This window comes from Ursus americanus, chromosome 3 (assembly GCF_024610735.1).
Source record: "Ursus americanus isolate L20-20 chromosome 3, mUrsAme1.1.p, whole genome shotgun sequence".
Taxonomy (NCBI): Eukaryota; Metazoa; Chordata; class Mammalia; order Carnivora; family Ursidae; genus Ursus; species Ursus americanus.
In genome coordinates this window covers 89,858,415-89,875,055 of record NC_142129.1, presented here as the reverse complement: position 1 = coordinate 89,875,055, position 16,641 = coordinate 89,858,415, and the positions used below count along the sequence as shown (strand labels likewise).

Sequence of the window (16,641 nt, the reverse complement as noted above, 5' to 3'; positions counted from 1 at the left end):
TCCGCCAATCGTGCTCCTTGGTATTTAATTAAAGACACTGAAAAATTATATCCAAACAGAAACCTGCATGTGAATGTTTACAGCAGTTTTATTCATAATTATCCAAAACTTGGAAGCAACCAATATGTCCTTCAGTGGATGAATGGATAAATAAATGCACTACATCCATACAATGGAATATTAGCACTAAAAAGAAGTGAGGTATGAAACCATGAAAATTCACGGAGCAAACTTAAATGTATATTACTAAATGAAAGCAGCCAATCTGAAAAGGCTACTACCGTATGTTTCCAATTATAATGATGTTCTGGAAAAGGTAAAACTATGGTGACAGAAATAAATAAATAAATAAATAAATAAATAAATAAATAAATAAATAAATAAATAAATAAAATCGGTATTTGCCAGAGTTTCAAAAGGTAGATATGAACAGATGGAACACAAGGGTAAATTTTTAAGATAGTGAAAGTATTCTCTGCATGGGTCTGTTAAATTCTCTGTGTCTGTGAGACTTTCTGTGCCTCTTTGTCTCTCTTTCTCTGTGTCTCTATCACTCTCTCTCAGACTCTATCAAAACTGTTGGGTTCTCTGTATCTCTGCTTCACTGACTCTTTGACTCTGTCTTTCTCTCAATTTATATATTTAAATATATTTTTCTATTAATTCTATTTCCATTTTTAAGCATAAGGTCTTGAAGGATATGTAACAGGCTATTAACCCTGGATTGGGAAGTAACAAGAAAAAAAACCAGGAAATTAATTTTTTTCTTTATATATATTTGCATTATTTCAATGATTAGGATAAAATCATTTTTACTTTTATACTTATTATAGAACTTTATTTTCAAAAGAATATTTAAATAAAGAATTTATAGGTAAAATTCCTTAAAATACAAGAGACTTTAAATTCAGTAAAAGCAAATCACAATAAGCTCTACACTCACAGGCAAAGCAATAAAATGCAATAAGGAGAACAAATAAATTGGGGGGACTAAATTATGTATTACTTGCATTTCTGATACCTTTCACTGAATAGACAGTTGAGTCACTACTATTCATTGTAATTGGGTTGAATCCTTAAATTTCTGCCCCACCAAAAGATCTGAAACAACCCTTTATAAGAAGTCAAGAATCTGAGGCCTGGGAATCACAACTTGACTTGAATTATAATTGGTGGAAACCCTCCAATCGATCCCAGAACAACCCTATGCTACTAGGGCATTCTAAGACCACAGGCTATTTTAAGATGGACCTCCCTAATCCATACCTACAAGCCAATGCACACTGACCTGAACGAAAGAGATAATTAATCAATCTTCTAAGCATTGTTTCGGGTACAAAGTGAAACAGAGTTCTCAAAGTCATATGGCAGAAGTCCAGGTTCCCTCTCTCTACCTCTCAGGGCTAGCTCTATACTCAGAACCCATACTGTCACAAGGTGGTTGTTGCAGCAACAGCTCCTTCTTGCTCTCAGGCTTACACCTCACAGGTAAGAGCACCCCGCTCTATGCATGAAATCCTAGGAATAAGTCTCAATCTCATGAACAGGAAAACCTTACTGTAACTGGCCAGTGATGTGCCCCTAAAGAGCTGGAAGTGGAGTCAGCTCTACAGCTACATGAACTGAGAATAGGTAAAAGGTGGATCCTCAAAAACAAAAAGCCCACAGCTGTTACAGAAAGTAAGGTATATAAGAAGTAGGGTAAGTTGGTGGTAGGAGACATCAAAACATGTCAAATACAGTATCAACCCCAAAGTAAAGGTAACATCAAGCTACATTCTAGAACTCTGTTGTCCATTCAAAGGCATCTGTCACAAGTGCCTATGGAGCACTTGAAATGTGGCTAGACTCAATGACACAAGATGTACCATGGATTCTGAAGACTTAGTACAAAAATGTGTAAAATATTTCAATAATTTTAAATATTCACTACATGTTGAAATGATAGTACTTGGGGGTACTTTATTTTTATTTATTTTATTTTTAGAGAGAGTGTGTGTGGGGTGGGAGAGGGCAAGAGGGAGAGGATCTTTTTTTTAAAAAGACCGATTGATTTAAAAGAGAGAGAGAGTGCCTACAAGTGCATTGGGGGGGGGGAGAAAGAGAGAGGGAGGCACTGACTCCTCGATGAGGGCAGAGCCTGACAGGGGGCTCGATCCCATGACCCTGAGATCATGACCTGAGCTGAAATCAAGAGTCGGGGCTTAACTGACTAAGCCACCAACTGCACCTTGGGGAATTTTAGATAAAATAAAGTATTATTTAAAATAATTGGCGGGGCACCAATCATCTCAGGGTCTGGAGATCCAGCCCCTGCCCCAGTCTGTACTGAGTGTGGAGCCTGCTTAAGATTCTCTCCCTCTCCCTCTGCCCCTCCCCTACCCCATGCATGCACACTCTCTCTCTCTCTCTCAAAAAAAAATCACATCTAGCACAATTTATAAAAATGTTTTAAAATTCTTACAGTAAGATTATTCCTAATAGGGAAAACTATTCAAGAAAGAATATGAAAGACCAATCTACTTTCAATTATCCATTCTAGAAATTATCTGTACTAACCTAGATCCTACATGTTCAAGGCTAATAAATCACTAATGCCTGGAAGCAAACACAAGGAATAGAAATGGTCAATATGAATGAGAAACTACAAGTTTCCAATTGTAAATCTTAATTTAAATTATTTTTTAGATTACATATTTTATGTAAGCTCTTTACACGATATCAATCATCTTAGAATTTTACCTTTCTGAGACATTTTTCAATAAAATAGTCAACAGAAGTTTACTGTTTACAAGTACAAAGATGACTAAGAGCTGCTGACATCAAGAGCCTAATAAGGTAGCACTGCAGACATTAAGCAAATAGAATAATATTACAATGCTTTAACTGATAGGCCTAAAATGCAGCTGAAATTTCCTCATTAGGGAATCAAGAAGAAACATTTTAAGCTGGGCTTAAACTCAGGGCTAAGAGCAAGCAGGTTGATGGGTGCAAGAGGTATGCTCAGTTTGAGAAACGCTTGTGAAATGTCAATATGGAGATATCTAGTGAATAGCCTGTAACTATCTGGAGCTCAGGTGTAGAAATATTTTACAAGGTAATGGTATAGAGTCAATGAAGATAACAACTGTAGCCAATGACCACCAAGGACATAAACCCAAGGAACACCAACATTTAAGAACAAGACAAAGAAAGTGCCAACAATTAGGCTATGAAGCTACAGAGAAGAAGAAAAGCATATCTGACCAGAATTTTTCAGACAAGCCAAGACACTCAAGAAGCAAGTCAACATAATAAATGTTGCCCACATAAAAAAAAAAAAAAACCTGAAAAATTACCACTGGCTTGGCAAGAGATCACTAGTGACCTTATCTTAACAAAGTGGAAGGAAAATTCAGCTCCAATTTGTGAATGAAAAAGTAAGGAAGTATAGACAGCAATTGCTGATTACTCTTTCCAAAAGTCTGGCAACAAAGGAAAGGAACAGGACAGAGTAATGGAGTCATAAGTAGACTCAGAGAAAGATTTTTTGTTTTGGTCAAGATAGAAGAGATTTGAGTAGGTTTAGTGCTGCTGAAAGAAAGGAGCCAGAGAAGAGGGAAAAGGATGAAATATAAAAGAGATAACATGCAACTAAGATCCTAGGAACGTGAAGGAATCAACGTGGCTATGTAGAATCGAAGGAGGAGCTAAGGACTGTCTAAGGAGCCCTGAAGTCCCAGTAATACAAACCATAAATCTGGGGAGAAAAAAAACCCTTACAGTTGTGTGATTTTTCTCAAGCACTTTAGTATCAAAAAAGTGATCAACGTTGAAGGTTAGGGCAGACAGGTATGACAGAAGGACAAAAATCAAGAGGCAGGAATTTCCTGACCAAAGTCAGTAATTATGACTTGAATGAAGTATCTTTACTTTATGAAAATGTATAATCAAAAAGTGTAAGTTGTACAACATCAGAAATAATTAAGGAAGAAAAGTTAATGGACATGATTTAACAGTTCTGACTGTAAAACTAAGGACTGCAAGAAGTACACTGTTCTTTACTTAAAACAAGTAAAAGAATTATACAGACTCAATATTCATAATGTATAAATTTTCAAGACATTTATACAAAATTCAAAAACATTTCTGCCTGAAATCTGCAAAGAAAGAAAAAAAAGCAAAAATATTTCTTCTTGTGGTCATCTTTGCCTTTAATCTGTAATTGTCAGAAAACATCTCTAGCTTTAACAGGAGGAAGTAATTAACCTAACATCAGCATCCCAAGCCATATAGTACTACTGGGGGTGGAGGGGGGACATTCCTCCACTCTCCTTTGATTCTGTATTCTGTTCCAAGTTGGAGCAGAGAAAAACAACTTCTTCATTTCCCTATTCCCTTAAATCCTTCCCAGCCTAACCCCAATCCTCAGTTCTTACGGTAGAATATCCAAAATGGCCAGAGTCTTACTCAACTAGAACGTAAGCACCATAAGATATGAGCCCTGTCTATCTAATTTACTGCCTATTCCTAGCACCTAGAACAATGTATGGTATATGACAGGTACTCAACAAATATTTAAGTAATCTCTTCTAAAAGTATCCAGACAATTTATGTCAGCATTTTTATCTACCTAAAAGTCACTTCTGTAACTCACATTTCCCATAGGCCAAAGAGACAGAAAAACGTGTCTGGGGGTAGGGGATGGGGTGTGGGTATTGACAGACAATGATACTCTTTCTCATTGGTATTAGTGGTAGAAAACAAAAAGCAGATATATACACATTTTACATTACAAGAAGTTGTGGCTGAGAGTGGCAGTCAGTAGCAATCAAAAGAGAAATAGATCAGTTCTGAAATGGCAGAAGAGAGAGGGTTTGATGACTATGCCAGCCTGAAAGCAAATACCTCAAATCCAGAGATATTTCTATCAAGAAAGAGCCCAAAGCCTCCAACTCTGAAAACCTGAGAGCTCCTGGCTCATCACCTGAGGTTCTCCATTCCTCATTTCAGGCCTCCAAGGCCACTACCAGTGACAGTGAGCCAGGTTAGGAAACATGCTCACACTATGTGAAAGGTAATAGAAGCAGAAAGAGGAGAAATCCATTTACTGCCAGCACAACTGGGAATGGGAGGAAATAGGTGTGTATCTGGCCTCAGTATTTGTATTTCTAATGTCTTTCCCCATAAATACACTGCGATACATCACAGTTTTTCCCACATCCTACTAAAATCAAACCAAGTGAAATGACTATCTGCTTGAAAAGGAGTATTTCTAGTCACTATTTTTCAAATATCAGGTATTGTGTGTATCAGAGAGTGATTCTGACTTTTCATGTATCTCATTTCCTTCTCTGTTCCTCACAGATTTTTTATGAGGATTAAATGAGTTAATATTTATAAATTGCTTAGGATAGTGCCTGGCCCACAGTAAGCATAATTATTATTATTATTATTACTAAATAAAACACTACTTCAACTTTCAGATTTGGTAAATTAATTTTCTAATTAACTTTCAAAAAATGTATTTGGCTCTACCTTTTTTTTTTTTTAGTAGGCTTCAGCCCAGCCTTGAGACCAAGGCGGGGCTTGAACTCATGACCCTGAGTTCAACACCTAAGCTGACTGAGCTACCCAGGTGCCCCTTCACTCTACTTTTTTAGTGGTGTTTTCATAATTAATTTTTTTTATCTACCTCGAAGAGAATTGTCTAAAGTTCACATAGTCAAAATTATCATTTCTGAAGACTAGGACATCAACTGCTCTTTGGGAATTTCAGATTAACTTAATTTATAACTTTATTATTTATAACGTCTCAATATGTTTAAAGTAATCTTATCTCTAAAGTTGCCTTGCTTTTTAAAAATGTTACCTACCACCTGTTTACCCACAGCCACACTGTCACCACCTTAAAAAGTATCTTTATTATGTTTAAGCAACTTTTATTTACCTTAATCATGAGTGCTCCATTAAACTGCCATCATTTAACACAGCTTCTGCTGTTAAGAGTTGGATGGACAGTGAGAAGTCTGTGCAACCTCAATTACATTCTGGGACAAATATAATCAGCATTTTAGGGATAGCATGCCAGTCCAGGCTTTCTTATGCAACTGAATACGCTGGGGGAAAGGGAACAGCTTTAAAATAAAAGAGTAAAAGTGTGCAGATGTATCAATGAAGGGAGTCCAGGTTGGCAAAGTGGCTGCTGCAGAAATTACCTGAGGTGATAAAAGAATCTGAACTTGAGGAATTTAAAAGTTTATTGGTTATATTAAACCTAGAACAAAATGTAAAATTCCAATTCACTTTCAGAAAACTCATTTACACCCAGAAACAATAACAAAAAAGCTGAGAAATGCAAAACTCATTCAATTCCTGTTACCCCAAATATCTGTACTAATGGACAAATCTTACAATTACACATTTGTTAGAAAATCCTGTTATACACAAAAATGACCCAAAATCCCCAAATTAAAAGTCTGGTACCTGAAAACCCAAGAGTGAAATGAACATAAACCCTAATGAACAAGCTCAGTGATAGGAGCACCAGTCAGGAAATAATTACTACATTCACTAAAATAAAACACTGAAGTCATAACATTAAAAGACAATATCGATGCAACTTTCTATATCCTAAATTAAAAACAATCACTAATTCCACTAACTTTAGGACTCAGAATTTTGGCTGCCAATTCCCACCTGTCCTAGAGACACAGACTAATTGGAACAGAAGAAAGTTTGAGTAACTTTTTTACTTGCACGGCAGAGTAGGTATTTCTCAATCTTCTGTACTACTGCAGTGTCTTCAGATTTCATATAAAGCCAAGAATCAGCTTCTGTCCGACTCAGCTATCTCCCTCCCTCCTGACAAAGTCCTGAGTACTGCAAGTGATACTTTTCTTAGTTTCTTTTCTTTTAATTATATTCTAATTCCAGTACATTTTATGGTAAGTAGATTCTTTTTTTAAAAAAGATTTTTATTAATTTATTTGAGAGAGAGAGAGAGAGAGAGAAATGTGGGGGGGGAGGGGCAGAAGGAAAGGGAGAAGCAAACTTCCTGCTGAGCAGGGAGCCCAATACGCTCAAAGCGGGGCTTTATCCCAGGACCCCAGGATTATGACCTGAGCCGAAGGCAGACACTTAACCAACTGAACCACCCAGGCACCCCAAGTAGATTCTTTTTTTTTTTTTTTTTTAAAGATTTTATTTATTTATTCGACAGAGATAGAGACAGCCAGCGAGAGAGGGAACACAGGCCGGGGAAGTGGGAGAGGAAGAAGCAGGCTCACAGCGGAGGAGCCTGATGTGGGGCTTGATCCCATAACGCCAGGATCACGCCCTGAGCCGAAGCCAGACGCCTAACCGCTGTGCCACCCAGGCGCCCCCCTAAGTAGATTCTTAATAACCTTCCTGCTGGTGGACCGGTTCACAGATGTGCAGGCAGAGCAGATTTGGGCCTACTGAGGTGCTGAGGAACGCCCCTAAGAGAGAAGCCTTCATGGACTTTAGAAAGCCATGGGAAGCCAGGCTCCCCCCTCACCAGATAAGAACAGCTGCCTCTTCCAGCTATCCTACAGTGAAAATGAAACAGACACTATAGATGGTGTAACATCCTTAAGCCACTGAATCAACTAACCCTAAAGCCTGCCCTATCTCTGGACCACTACTTATGCAAGCTAATACATTCCCATGTGATTTAAACCATTTCAACTGAATTTTCTGTCACTCTGCTGAAATCACCGATAGTGTGATAGTTAATTCAATGTGTTACCTTGACCAGGCGATAGTGACCAGTGTGAAGGTATTTTTAGATGTGATTAACACTCAAGTCAGTAGACTCTGAGGACAGATTACCTTCAATAATGTGGGTAGGCTTTATCCAATCAGCTGAAGGCCTCCAGAGAAAAGACAGGGGTCCTTCAAATAAGAAATTCTGCCTCCAGAATGCCTTTGAACTCAAGACTGCAACACACACTCCCGCCAGAATTTCCAGCTTACTAGCCACTCTTATAAATTTCAGACTTGCCAGCCTCAACAATTGTATGACCCAGTTTCTTAAATCTCTATATATGCATATATTCTATTGGTTTTATTTCTGAAGTAATAAACTCAATAGTTTCACTTGAGCTTATTGTATTTTAACAGAACAAAAATGTTTTACAGTTTCAATGTATTAATTGACAATAATAAATTAGAAGGTACAATTTAAGTAGTTTTCATATAGGTATGCACCTGTGAGACTATGGCTACAACTAAGATACCCATCACTCTCAAAAGGTTTCCTTGTCCTCCTGGAGTACACTTTTAACACAAAAAATGGATTAAATTTTATATATTCCTTTGTAAACTTTTTCCAGTTCATAATATATAGAGTGAACAATTTTCCTTATCGTTGAACTTTTACACAATTTTAATGGCTACACAGTACTCCACAGTAATAATATACCATAGTTCTGTTCAATAATCCTGTTGTTAGATATTTAAATTATTTCTAACATTTTAGTATTATAAGCAATACTATGAAGAACATTCTCATACCTGTATTTATGTAAACTCGTGATTACTTCCTTCTGTGTTTCTAATAATGGAAATGCTAAGTTAAATGTCTTAAAAATGACATTTTAAAATTATTATAATATCAACATTAAATATTATATAACATTTAATATGTGCCAGGCATCATACAATGCCCTACTCTATGGAAATTGTACCAATTTTCACTCTCAAGCATTACATGAATTTACCTATGATTTCTTACACTGACAATTTTTTTAAAAAAATCCTTGCCCTTCCCCAAATAAACCTCAACATAATGCCAGTGAAATCTCCATTGTTAAGTTTTCACAATTCATAAACATCTAAATGCATAAAAATAAGCAAGATCTCTTTTTAAGTGGCATTGGGGAAGAGACCTTTATTTAACAAAAATTAAAATGTAACATAAGGCTGCAATAATTAAACCAATGTACGACAGCAGGACATGCAAAAGGATCTACAGAACAGGAGAGCCCAGAACATGTACAAATTTTATATAGAAGAGACATGAAAGAATAGCATAAGAAAGATTTAGATATCTAAATATTTTTAAAAACTAAAATAGAAATTTTTTAAAAATCAGAAAATAGAACTACCCTACAACCCAGCAATTGCACTACTAGGCTTTTACCCAAAGACAAAAATACTAATTCAAAGGGATACATACACCCTGATGTTTATAGCAGCATTATCTACAATAGCCAAATTATGGAAACAGCCCAAGTGTCCATCGACTGATGAATAAAGATGTCACACACACACACACACACCCATACATACACACACGGAATAATACTCAACCACTAAAAGGAATGAAATCTTGCCATTTGCAACAACATAGATGGAGCTAAAGAGTATTATGCTAAGTGAAATAAGTCAGAGAAAGACAAACACCATACGATTTCATTCATATGTGGAATTTAAGAAACAAAACAAATAAGCAAACGGGAAAAAAGGGGGAGAGAGAGAGGCAAACCAAAACAAGACTCTTTACAGAGAATAAACTGATGGTTGCCAGAGGGAGGAGGTGGGGGGATAGGGGAAATAGGTGATGGGAATTAAGGAGCGCACTTGTGGTGAGCACTAGGTATTGTAGGGAAGTACTGAATCACTGTATTGTATACCTGAAACTAGTATTACACTGTATGTTAACTAATTGGAATTTAAATTAAAACTTTAAAAATTTTTTAAATTAAATTGTTTTAATACCTGAAAATTAATCAATTAAAAAACTAAAAAACATTCTTATAATTTTCCAGAGGGCTGAGCCTTCCTAAGCATGAGACAAATCACCTTCCCTCAAAAAAATCCCCCAAACTGACAGATATGACAACATACAAGTTTCAGAATAACAAAGAACACAGAAAAACAAAGTTAAGGGCAAACAATGGAAATGGGAAAAATTATCTATGTGTAAAACACATAAAACATTTATATTGTCATAAATCTTTCTAGTTAGTAAGCAAATGTCAAAGAAACAGGCAATTCACAGAAGAAATAGCAAAAACATGAAAAATCTTGGAACTTTTTGGTTTACTGCTCTAATGGTGATGATGCCCCTAAATGGTGCTCTACTACTTCCACCCCTAACCACCCCCACTGCAGAATTCAAGTGCAGAATTCTTTCTCTTTATTAATGGCCACAGTATTCTCAATGTCCAATCACCTGCTTCTTCACTTCCCCCTCTACTCTCCATTTCAAAGTGATACCACGGCCTCTGAAATTGGCATCTGTTTTACATGCCCTGTTGCTGTTTCATTCTTATGACCTCCTTTTCTAGGCCTGGGTTTGATCCGACCGAGGAGCTCACTTTTTAACTTCTGGTAGGTTAACTAGTCGATTAAAGCTAGTCATATGTGACAAGTTTTTCACTCTTCTTGACAACTTTTACTATTAATAATTAGAGACTACTTTTAAGCTTTCAGAAAAAAGCTTCTTTTTCTTAATTTCTGGATCTGCTCTCCACATAATAAAATTTCACTAGAGGACTAAACTAAAATATTTAGCTCTCCCAAACCTCCATCTTCTCTGCTCAATTATAAACAATTATTGTATTATTGATCTATTTCTGCCCTCATAAACAATAGACTATCAAACTATAATAAACACAAACTTGACTGTGTGCTTACTGTTTGCAATATTCTTAAGTGCTTCACATGCATTATTTCATATAATGCAACATACCTATGAATTAGGCATTATTACTCCATCTTCCATATGAGGAAACCAAAAAGTACATAATGATGGAAAAGCATGGATTCAAAGTATATTCTTAACCATTACACATATTTCTCATTACTATTACCTTATAACATCGGCCCTAAAAGAACATACTTCTTGCTCAGGAAATATTGCCAAGAGAAAGGCACTCCCCACTTTCCATGCCCATCTACTCCTTCCCAACGTTCCCACAGATACCTTGTCCCTGAAACTCCACAATCCTTTTGCCATAATCAGCTCCTGATGGGCAACTACACATTCTGATTTCTCTATGTTCTTTAAATTTCAGGGGGGCTTGACTGGCTCAGTCAGTAGAGCTCACACCTCTTAATCTTGGGGTCGTGAGTTCAAGCCCCACATTGGACGTAGAGCTTCCTTAATTAAAAAAAATAAATAAATGAAAGTAAACTATAAATTTCAACACAAGATGCTAACTCTATACTTCCCTGTGATCCTGAGAAGAGAGTCATTCCTAATTAAGATTTTACATTTTTTCCTTTAAAAACATTATATGCTATATTTCATTAAATACTTTCCTATATCCTTTAACTGATTATGCAAAATTCACAATCATGAAAGGTTCATTTGGTTATTCTGGAACAGACTACAATCTGTTTTATAAACATTTTCCTCCTCAATTCAACTCAAACATTTACTGAGCACTAACATAACAAACAGAGCAAGGAAACCAGATGCCTGGATAGTTTTTATATAAATCACTCCAAAGACGAGCATTCTCACTATGTTACAAATACAATCAAAATCAATTAAGAAAAACAGTAACACTAGAAATGCACTAACTTAAAAAAATGGGCAAAGGACATAAAAATAGGCAATATATGCATAAAGAAATATAAATGGCCTGTAAGCACAGGAAACTGTCCAATCTCTATAGCAATAAAGAAAATAATTATTGGAAACACATTAAACACACAGGATACCATTTTTTACCTATCCAAACTGTCAAAGATCTAACAAAATCATTGCTCGGTGTTATTTTTTCTCAAGAAAGTAAAAAATATTTTGGTACCTAGGCATTGTATTTAAGGTCAAGCGCCATTTTTTATCCTAACCTACCTTTCCAGCCTCATCTTCTTTATTTATTTATTTATTTGACAGAGAGACAGCCAGCCAGATAGGGAACACAAGCAGGGGGAGTGGGAGAGGAAGAAGCAGGCTTCCAGCGGAGGAGCCTGATGTGGGGCTCCATCCCATAATGCAGGGATCACGCCCTGAGTCGAAGGCAGACGCTTAACGACTGTGCTACCCAGGCGCCCCACCAGCCTCATCTTCTATACTGACCCACCCACCCTATCCACTACACTTATCCCTCTCAATTTACACAGTATTTTCATCAAAATAAAGAATCTGGGGGAGCTCTTTGGGCTTTTGTCTTAAATAACAGCTTTACTGAGATCACACACCATACATTCACCCATTTGAAGTATACAATTCAATTGGGTTTTAATGTATTCACAGAGTTGTGCGACCGTCTCCACAATGAATCACCTCAAAAAGAACCGCACACCCATTAGCAGTCACTCCCCGTTTTCAGCCCCTCCCCAAGTCTCTGGCAACCACCACTCTATTTTTTCCTACAGATTTGCCTATTCTGGACATTTTATATAAATGGAATAATACAATACATAGCCTTTTTTAACTAGCTTCTTTCACTTTGCACATTGTTTTTAAGGTTCACGCATGTTATAATATATATCAGTTCTTCATTTCTTTTTTCCTTAAATTCTTAATTGTGGTAAATATATATAAATCAACCACAGTAACTATTTTTAAATGTACAGTTCAGTGGCATTAAGTTCATTCACACTGCTGTGCAACCAGTCACCACCATCCATTTCCAGAATTTTCATCTTGCAAAACTGAAATTCTGTACCTACTAAAGAGTAACTGCCCATCCTGCACCCCCACCTCTACTCCCTGGTAACTACCATTCTACTTTCTTTCTCTATGAATTTGACTACCTCAGGTACTTCCCATAAGTAAAATCATCCAGGATTTCTCCTTTTGTGACTGGCTTATTTTACTTAGCATAATGTCCTCAAGGTCCATCCATGTTGTAGCTGTGTCAGAATTTCCTTTCCTCTTAAGACCTAAGCTGAATAATATTTCATTGTATGTATATGCCACATTTTGCTTATCCATTCATCCATCCAAGGGCCTTTGGGTTGCTTCCACTTTTTGGCTACTGCGAATAATGCTATGACCATAAGGTACAACTATCTCTTCAAGATGCTGCTTTTAGTTGAGTATATAAGCAGAAGTGGAAATGCTGGATCATATGGGAATTCTACTTTTAACTTTTTGAGGAATTATTGTATCACTTTCCACAGCAGTTTCGTCATTATACATTCCCACTGGCAAAGAACAAGGACTCCCAATTTCTCCACATCTTCGGCATCACTTGTTATTTTCTGTTGTTTTTGTTCTTTTGATAATAGCCATTTTAATGGGTATGAAGTGGTAACTCATTGTTGTTCTCATTTGCATTTCGCTAATGGTGATGTTGAATGTCTTTTCATATGCTTAAAATCCATTCAAGTCCTTTGCCCTTTTATTTTTGTTGAGTTGTAGAAGTTCTTACACTGAATATGAAACCTTATCGGATATATGGTTAGCAAATATTTTATCTCATGAGTGGCTTTTTTACTCTTATGTCCTTTGATGCACAAAACATTTTATTTTATTTTTTTTAAGATTTTATTTATTTATTCGACAGAGAAAGAGACAGCCAGCGAGAGAGGAAACACAAGCAGGGGGAGTGGGAGAGGAAGAAGAAGCAGACTCCCAGTGGAGAAGCCTGATGCAGGGTTCAATCCCCAGAACATCGGGATCACGCCCTGAGCTGAAGGCAGATGCTTAAGGACTGATCCACCCAGGCGCCCCCACAAAACATTTAAATTTTGGGGCGCCTGGCTGGCTTAGTTGGTACAGCACGTGACTCTTTCTCAGGGTCATGAGTTTGAGCCTCATGTTATGTTTGGTGTAGAGTTTACTTTTTAAAAAAAGGTTTTTTTAAATTTTGATGTAATCCAATTTCCTTTTTTTTTTTTTTTAGTTTGGGTTTGTTGCCTGTGATTTTGACATCGTGCCCAAGAAATGGCTGCCAAATCCAATGTAGTGAGTTCCCCCCTATGTTTTCTTGTAAGAGTATTCTAGTTTTAGCTCATATATTAGGTCTTTGATCCATTTTGAGGTTTGTTGCTTTTTTTTTTTTAATATGGTGTTCTGTAAGACTCCAAATTCATTGTTTCACATATGGATATCCAGTTTTCCCAACACCATTTGTTGAGAAAACTACCTTTCCCCATTTTAGCACCCTTGTCAAAAATCATTTGACCATATATTCCAGGGTTTATTTCTGAGCTCTCAATTCTGTTTCACTGGTGTATACATCTGTCTTTATGCCAGTACTACAGTCTGATTACTGTAGCTCTGTAATAAGTTTTGAAATCAGGAAGTGTGAAACCTCCAACTTTGTTCTTTTCCAAGACTGCTTTGGTTATTTGGGGGTCCTCTGAAATTCCATATGAATTTCAGGGTGAATTTTTCCATTTCTGCAACAACCACTGCTGAGATTTTCATTAGAACTGCATTAAATCTTTAGATTACTTCGGGTAGTATTGACATCTTAATAATATTAAGTCTTCTAATACAGGAACACAGATGTCTTCAATTTATGGTGTCTTTAACTTCTTTGAGCAATGTTTTGTAATTTGCAATGTACAAGTCTTTCATCTCCTTAGTTAATTTAGTCCTAAATATTTTATTCTTTTTGATGCTGTTGTAAGTGAAACTGTCTTCTTCGTGTCCTTTTCAGATTTTTTTGCTGTTAGAATACAGAAACTCATGTTTTTTGCACACTGATTTTGTACCCTCCTACTTGCTGAATTCATTTATTAATTCTAACATTTGGCTTGGTAGAGTCTTTAGGGCTTTCTACATATAAGATCATACTGTCTATGAACAAAGGTAATTTTATTTCTTCCTTTACAAGTTTGATGCCTTTATTTCTTTTTCTTGCTTAATTGCTCTCACTATGCTGAACAGTGAGACAAAAGTTAAGTATCCTTGTTTTCTCACTGCTTTAGAAGAAGAGCTTTCCGTCTTTCACCAGTTGAGTATGATATTAACTGTGAGAATTTTCATATATGGGCCTTTAATATGTTGACATAGTTTCCTTCTATTTCTAGTCTGTTGAGTGTCATTAGGATGAAAGAGTGCTAAACTCTGTCAAATGCTTTTTCTGTATCTACTAAGACGACTGTGTGAATTTTTTCCTTCATTCTATTAATGTAATGTATTACACTGACTGATTTTCATATGCTGAACCATCTTTGCATTCCAGGAATAAATCTCACTTGGTCATAGTGTATAATCCTCTTAATATACTGCTGAATCAAGTTTGCTAGTGTTTTCTGAGGATTTCAGCATAAATATTCATCAGAAATACTGGTCTATAGTTTTCTTTTCTTTTTTAAAAGATTTTATTTATTTGACAGAGAGACAGCCAGCGAGAGAGGGAACACAAGCAGGGGGAGTGGGAGAGGAAGAAGCAGGCTCCCAGTGGAGGAGCCTGATGTGGGGCTCGATCCCGGAACGCCGGGATCACACCCTGAGCCGAAGGCAGACGCTTAACGACTGTGCTACCCAGGCACCCCTATAGTTTTCTTTTCTTGTCGTGTCTTGGCCTGGGTTTGGTATCAGGGTAATGCAGGCCTTATAGAATGAGTGTGAAAGTGTTTCTTCATGCTCAATTTTTTGGAAGAGTCAGGAGAGGATTGGTGTTAATTCTTCTTTAAATGACTGGTAGAATTCACCTGTGAAAGCATCTGGTCCTGGACTTATTAGTTGTGACTGCTGGAAGTTTTTGTTACAGATTCATTCCCTTACAGTTATAGGTCTGTTCAAATTTTCTATTTCTTCATAATTCTTGGTAGGTTGTACATTTCCATGAATTTGTCCATTTCATTCAGGTTATCAAATTTGTTGGTTTAAATTCTTCATTCCCTTTTATGGCGTAATAATATAGCACTGTATGTGCAATACCAGATTTTATTTATTCATCGATTGAATGACATTTGAATTTGTATTTTTTTGGCTATCATGAATTATCCTGCTATGAACATTAGTATACAAGGTTCTGTGTGGACATATGTTATTATTTCTCTTGGATATACCCCGAAAAGTAGAAGTTCTAGGTCTCATGATAACTCTGTGTTTACTATTTTGAAAAAAATGACAGATTGTCTTCCAAGATGGTTGTACCATTTTACAACCCCATCAGTAATGTGTGAGTGTCCCACCAGTAATGTTTGAATCTTCCAGTCTCCACATCTTTCCCAACACTTAATATCTACCCTTTTTCTTATGGCCATCCTATAGCACATATGAAATGGAATCTCACTGTAATTTTGATTTGCATTTCCTTGATAGCTATGATATTGAACATCTTTTTAGGTGCTTATTGGTCATTTGCATATCTTCTTTGGAAAAACTGATTCAGAGCCTTTGTACACTTTTTAAACAGGTTGTCTTTTTATTATTTGGTTGTAAAAATTCTTCATATATTCTAGATATAAGTTCCTTACTAGATAGACGCTTTACAAATATTTTCTCCCATTCTGTGAATGGTCTTTTCACTTCTTCAGTAATATTCACTAGAGCACAAAAGTTTCTAATTTTGATGAAGTTCAATATATCTACTTTTTCCTTTATTGCTTCTGCTTTTGATGTCTTAAGAAAGCTTTAGCTAGGGGCGCCTGGGTGGCACAGCGGTTAAGCGTCTGCCTTCGGCTCATGGCGTGATCCCGGCGTTATGGGATCAAGCCCCACATCAGGCTCCTCCGCTGTGAGCCTGCTTCTTCCTCTCCCACTCCCCCTGCTTG

The 16,641-nt window shown here is 36.6% G+C and overlaps 1 protein-coding gene and 1 long non-coding RNA gene across 4 annotated transcripts in view; one reads left to right on the top strand and one right to left on the bottom strand.

Annotated features, from left to right (window-relative positions):
- The window catches only part of LOC123789434 (uncharacterized), a 60,401-nt gene extending 43,926 nt beyond the window's left edge, over positions 1-16,475 (top strand). The window contains exon 3 of the long non-coding RNA XR_006778823.2: positions 13,812-16,475. This is a non-coding gene — a long non-coding RNA (uncharacterized LOC123789434). The remainder of the gene's footprint in view (positions 1-13,811) is intronic.
- The window catches only part of CDK13 (cyclin dependent kinase 13), a 117,103-nt gene that overhangs the window by 56,043 nt on the left and 44,419 nt on the right, over positions 1-16,641 (bottom strand). The window lies entirely within an intron of this gene.